This window comes from Triticum dicoccoides, chromosome 3A (assembly GCF_002162155.2).
Source record: "Triticum dicoccoides isolate Atlit2015 ecotype Zavitan chromosome 3A, WEW_v2.0, whole genome shotgun sequence".
Classification (NCBI taxonomy): domain Eukaryota; kingdom Viridiplantae; phylum Streptophyta; class Magnoliopsida; order Poales; family Poaceae; genus Triticum; species Triticum dicoccoides.
Window position 1 is genome coordinate 363130011 of NC_041384.1, and position 7172 is coordinate 363137182.

A 7172-nucleotide genomic window follows, 5' to 3' on the forward strand; every position below is an offset into this window, starting at 1 on the left:
TCCCAACTGCAGAGACAACCAATTACTGCAGATTGGAACCCCATTCCATTTATTCCTAGTTTAAAAGACAATGCTTTCAATGTTGTTAGGGACTACGTGCATATATTCCCATCATGGGAAGATTATTGTGAAGACAAACACCATTTTCACATCTTCGTGTCCAACTTACGTGTAAGTGCTATTATTCATGATTATTATTTTCCTGTTTTCTGCTGATTGAACACATCAATGATTTACATTACATTGTTGTAACTAGGCGAGGGTCAATCTGGATAGTCATGACGAGCAAAGCTTGCTTGTGCTTTTCAAGGAAGCATTGCAGTAGTATCGGTGTTACCTGAGGAAATCACACTTTGATGGCAAGTCTATAAACGAATTTCTGGTGGAGTCTCCTGTGCTAAATTTAGAAGACATTGAATGGAAAAACCTTGTTATGCACTGGTCTCGTTCCCAGGATGAGGTACTGTCTATGAAATCACATGACAATTTGAACTTCTACTTTTCCGCATGTGCCTTACGGATCTTTTTTGCAGGAAATCTGCTTGAAGAAGAATTCTGGTTTGACAAGAACGACATGATATCACAAATATGCTGCCCGCTGCTTTGCTCTTGTTAGTACCTGTTGTCCTCTATCACTGTACTTGCATACATACCTGGTTCATTATGTGACAGCAGTATGCATGATAGCTTGCTTATCAATTGTTCGCTCCAAATTATCTGATCTGTATGAATGGTTACATTAGTGTAGAATATATCCAATGCCAATGTTTTTAGCTATGCATTGTTCTTGTAAGTACATGCTGTCCTTTATCAGTGTACTTATAATGACAGGTAGTTGTTCATGTACCATCACTCTGCAACTTATTTTCCTTTGCCCTCCATTTACTACACATCAGATCTATATTTACTCTTACCATCAGGTTGGTACTGAAGAAGTTTAGCTGTGCATTGCTCTTGGCTGTACCTTTTGCCTGTATCGCTCCACTTACATTTATAGCTACTTGGTTATGTAGCATCACTCTTCATCTTATCTTAAATATTCTCCATTTTTTTGTATATTATCACATCTATATTTACTCTTAACAAAATGTAAAATAAAGGCACTACTTTTGAAGAAGATTCTGTGGTAAACTTCTTAAATTGCCCCCCATCAGCATGGACAAGGCCTTTATAGAGCCTGTCTTCACCAATAATGTAAGTTTGTCCATCTCAAGCCTTGAAACTTTGTTGTATATATTTGGTTAGGCATGACTGCAACAGCTGTTTATTTTTGGTGTTTGCATCAAATTGCTTGTTTAAAGTTTATTATGCAGTTCATAAACAAAAGTTTGTCCTTTCTCAATTTAAGTTTCCAGTTGTACAACCAAGTTCCTTCTTCATACCATGTAAATTAAACTATACACAACAAGTGATCTTCTTTTGCACTGCATGTATGCTTATGTTCTTCATCCGTAATCCAGTGGTGTGGTGAACCTACCCACTACAGCACAATGTCATATTCTTCAATGTCTTAACTATGAACAATGTCATATCATTCTACTATTATTTAAACCGTCTCTTTATTTTCCAATCTGAAATGGTATAAATTGACAGCACACTAACCCTTGATACTTATGAGTTCTTGATCTGTAATCCAGTGGTGTCGTGAAGCTGCCAACTCCTTCACAATGTCATTTCCTGCCATGTCTTGACCTGAACAATACCATATTGTGTTAATGCAATTTTAAACTGTGTCACTTTATTCGTCAGTAAGAAATGTGATGAATTGTCAGCATTGATACTTTTATGTGCAAAACCTGTCATCTATCTGCTTGTTTATCTTTCAGAGTGAGGAAGATATAAGTGTTGAACAAGCGCAGTCTCATCATCTTGCTCAGCTGCTTGCGCTGCAGATCCCCAGCAGGGCTAACCTTTCTTGAGCTCTATTGAAGTGCTGTCGGTTTTGTATATTATTTTGTCGGCGTGTTTATTTGCACTGGTGGCGATCTTTGATGCCCAGTGTATGTAATCTGCTGTCTGCTTGTGCTTTATTATCATAGTGGCGAACTTTGATGCCCAGTGGATGTAATATGCCGTAATTTCTTTATTGTATAATCTAGGTTTTTTCTTATTCATGATACTGCAGTTATTTTACTGTATATATGTCCTGTCTTCGTAGTAAACCGGCCAAATTGTAAAATTACGGTACATAATCGGGCCATCATGCAATCACGATGTAGGTTGGCCTGAAACGTGCCGAACAGCTCATGGGCCGGCAGCAGCCCGAAATGAACCTCGACCCATGATTGTGCAAATCAAATCACGGGCTTTTAACAGGCCAAAATTGTCTCGGTCCTTATTTGGCCCAATCAGATATCGGCTGCGAGCAGACCGGATGCAAACCGGGCCGTAGTTAGGCCCAACTATATGACGGGCTTTTAACAGGTCGAAATTAATATAGGGCCGAAATGTTAAATGGGCCCTTAACAGGCCAAAACTAATATCAGATTGAATTACTAAGTGGGCCTTTAGCAAGTGGGCCCAAAAGCATAGTGTCCAGTTGATGGGCCGAATCTGATATGGGCCATAACTGAGCCCAAAGCCTCTTAAAGGGCCGGACCTGATCTAGGCCATAATTTGGCCCAAAACGTGGTAGGCTTTTAACGGGCCAGATCTCATATGGGCCACTATTAGGCCCGGAGCGTGGCAGGCCATTAATGGACCGGATCAAATATGGGCTGGCATTTGGCCCAAAACATGGCAGCCAGTTAATGGGCCGACCTACTAGGGTCCTCAAAATCTTGTGGGCCTACAGCTGGGCCGGCCCATTATTGTCGGCGAAATCTCGTGGGACTTTAGCTGGGCCGGCCCATTATGATCCGCAAGAATCTTGTGGGCCTTTACCTGGGCCGGCCCATTATGGCACACAAAAAATTTGTGGGCCTTTACCTGGGCCGACCCAGATTTTGCGGGCCTTTAGCTGGGCCGACCCATTATGGTCCGCAAAATCTTGTGGGCCTTCAGTTGGGCTGGCTCATTTAAACTTGATGGGCCAGTCCACGTGTCAACATATCATAGGCGCGTCTCGCCCATTGGATGAGTGACACCTGTGCCAATGCGAACCTGACACGTGTCTCCTCTAGCCAATGATGATTTTACACGTGGAAAATCCCCATTGGTCGGGGCTGTTAACGGGTTATCGGATCCAAAACCCGACCCGATAGCTTAACAGTGTTCCGTTACGGTGGATGCCACGTGTCGGTCACCTTGACGAAAGCACTTCTGTGACGCGCGATTTATCGCCATGGAAGTGGACACTTCCGTGATGATAATTTCGGCAATGTCATGGAATACTTCTACGACAGCACGGGTATGACTATCTTGATTCGGGCATAAAATCGTCATGGATGTACATGCATGACAGAAAACGCGACCTACTGTGACAAACACGTATCATCACGGAAGTGTATTTTTTTGTAGTGATGCTAGTTTATTTTCCCTTTTTATGCTTTCTTCTTGTGTGTTTGATAAACCTTAAGAAAAACAAAAAAATTATTAGTTGTAGCTTTTAGTTAGTTTACTTTCCATGCCTATAGTAGTAGTAATTAAAAACAAAACCCAAAAAGATTTCTCGCTCTTCTTTTGTTTGTTGGGAGTTTTCCCGTGTAAATAGTTTTACTTCTTTTCTTTTCTTTGAGGGTCGATAGGAGAAGACCATTATTAAAATGTTGAGTGGCTCTCATATGCATTATTGTTGATCTAACCAAGAGCCCATATTACGTTGTTTTGTCTCTTGAATTGAATGCATGCAGATTCCAACTTAGTCCAATGCACGTGCACTATTGTTATTTTCCACACTATTCGGTCGTGCAAGTGAAAGGCAATAATGATGATTATATGATGAAATGATTGAGATGAGAAAAGCTGGTATGAACTCGACCTCTCTTGTTTTTGTAAATATGATTAGTCCATCATTCCAGATTCAGCCTATTATGAATAAACATGTTTGCAATGACAATTAGAGATTATACTTGCTTATTCCATGCTTAATTATCTAGGAGCTTATAATGGTTTACCTTGCGTGCCGACATGCTATTAAAATGGTTGTGATGTGGTATGATAGGGTGGTATCCTCTTTTGAATGATTCGAGTGGCTTGACTCGGCACATGTTCATGCATGTAGTTGAAACAAAATCAACATAGCCTCTATGATATTTATGTTCATGGTGCATTACATCCTATTGATGCTTGCATTCGGTGTTGATTAATTTTAATGCATGTTCATGACTGTTGTTGCTCTCTAGCTGGTCGCTTCCCAGTCTTTTTCTAGCCTTCACTTGTACTAAGCAGGGATACTGCTTGTGCATCCAATCCCATAAACCCCAAAGTTGTTCCATATGAGTCCATCATACCTACCTATATACGGTATCTACCTGCCGTTCCAAGTAAATTTGTATGTGCCAAACTCTAAACCTTCAAATAAACATTCTGTTTTGTATGCTCGAATAGCTCATGTATCAACTAGGGCTGTATGTATCTTCCATGCTAGGCGGGTTATTCTCAAGAGGAGTGGACTACGCTCCTCACTCACGAGAAAATGGCTGGTCACCGGGATGCCCAATCCCATGCTTTATGCAAATCAAATCAAAATAACTGCAAATAAAACTCCCCCAGGATTGTTGTTAGTTGGAGGCACTCGTTGTTTCGAGCAAGCCATGGATTGATGCTTGTTGGTGGAGGGGGAGTATAAACTTTACCATTCTGTTTGGGAACCGCCTATAATGTGTGTAGCATGGAAGATATCGAGATCTCTTGGTTGTTATGTTGACAATGAAAGTATACCACTCAAAATATTATTCATATCTATTTCAAAACCGAGCTCTGGCACCTCTATAAATCCTTTCTTCCCTTTGCGAAGGTGCTATCAATTTACTTTTATGTTGAGTCATCATCCTCTTATTAAAAAGCACCATTTGGAGAGCACTGCTGTCATTTGCATTCATTACAGTTAGTTTACATTGAGTATGACTTGACTGGATCTCTTTTACCATGAATTACAATGTCTAGTCAGTCCTTGATCTTTAAAGGTGCTCTGCATTTATATTTTTGCGGTCTCAGAAAGGGCTAGCGAGATACCATCTTTTTATATCATATCATGATTGTTTTGAGAAAGTGTTGTCATTTGATATTTATTATTATTGCTCGCTAGTTGATTATGCCATTGATATGAGTAAACATGAGACCTAAGTGTTATTGTGAATATGGTTAGTTCATAATCTTTGCTGAAAACTTGAATGCTGGATTTACATATTTACAACAACAAGAGCAAACAGAGTTTGTAAAAGTTTTTCTTTATCACTTTCAGTTTATCAACTGAATTGCTTCAGGACAAGCAAAGGTTTAAGCTTGGGGAGTTGATATGTCTCCGTCGTATCTACTTTTCCAAACACTTTTGCCCTTATTTTGGACTCTAACTTGTATGATTTGAATGGAACTAACCCGGACTGACGCTGTTTTCAGCAGAATTGCCATGATGTTATTTTTGTGCAGAAATAAAAGTTCTCGGAATGACCTGAAAATCAACGGAGAATTATTTTGGAATATATAAAATAATACTGGAAGAAGAATCCACGTCAGGGGGGCCTCCACCTGTCCACGAGGGTGGGGGGTGCGCCTGCCACCCTAGGCGCGCCCCCTGCCTCGTGGGCCCCCTGACGCTCCACCAACCTCAACCTTGACTCCATATATTCACTTTCGGGGAGAAAAAAATCAGAGAGAAGGATTCATTGTGTTTTATGATATGGAGCCGCCACCAAGCCCTAAACTCTCTCGGGAGGGCTGATATGGAGTCCGTTCAGGGCTCCGGAGAGGGGAATCCATCGCCATCGTCATCATCAACCTTCCTCCAGCAGCAATTTCATGATGCTCACCACCATGCGTGAGTAATTCCGTAATAGGCTTGCTAGACGGTGATGGGTTGGATGAGATTTATCATGTAATCGAGTTAGTTTTGTTAGGGTTTGATCCCTAGTATCCACTAAGTTCTGAGATTGATGTTGCTATGACTTTGCTATGCTTAATGCTTGTCACTAGGGCCCGAGTGCCATGATTTAAGATCTGAACCTAATATGTTTTCATCAATATATGAGAGTTCTTGATCCTATCTTGCAAGTCTATAGTCACCTACTATGTGTTATGATCCGGCAACCCCAAAGTGACAATAATTGGGACCACTCCCAGTGATGACCGTAGTTTGAGGAGTTCATGTATTCACTATTGTTAATGCTTTGGTCCGGTACTCTATTAAAAGGAGGCCTTAATATCCCTTAGTTTCCATTAGGACCCCGCTGCCACGGGAGGGTAGGATAAAAGATGTCATGCAAGTTCTTTTCCATAAGCACGTATGACTATATTCGGAATACATGCCTACATTACATTGATGAACTGGAGCTAGTTCTGTGTCACCCTATGTTATGACTGTTACATGGTCGATCGCATCCGACATAATTCTCCATCACTGATCCATTTCCTATGAGCTTTCCATATATTGTTCTTTGCTTATTTACTTTTCCGTTGCTACTGTTACCATCACTATAAAACCCAAAAATATTACTTTTGCTACCGTTACTTTTTCTATCGTTACCACTACTATCATATTACTTTGCTACTAAATACCTTGCTGCAGATATTAAGTTTCCAGGTGTGGTTGAATTGACAACTCAGCTGCTAATACTTGAGAATATTCTTTGGCTCCCCTTGTGTCAAATCGATAAATTTGGGTTGAATACTCTACTCTCGAAAACTGTTGCGATCCCCTATACTTGTGGGTTATCACACCATTATCGTTACTACCATATTACTTTGCTACTAAATACTTTGCCGCAGATATTAAGTCTTTCATGTGTGGTTGAATTGACAATTCAACTGTTAATACTTGAGAATATTCTTTGGCTCCCTTTGTGTCGAATCAATAAATTTTGGTTGAATACTCTACCCTCAAAAATTGTTGCGATCGCCTATACTTGTGGGTTATCAAGACTATTTTCTGGCGCCGTTGCCGAGGAGCATAGCTTTATTCTTTGAGTCACTTGGGATTTATATCTGCTGATCACTATGAGGAACTTGAAAGATGAAAGAACCAAGACTTTTCCCTCAACCATGAGGGGAGGTAAGGAGCTGCCATCTAGCTCTAC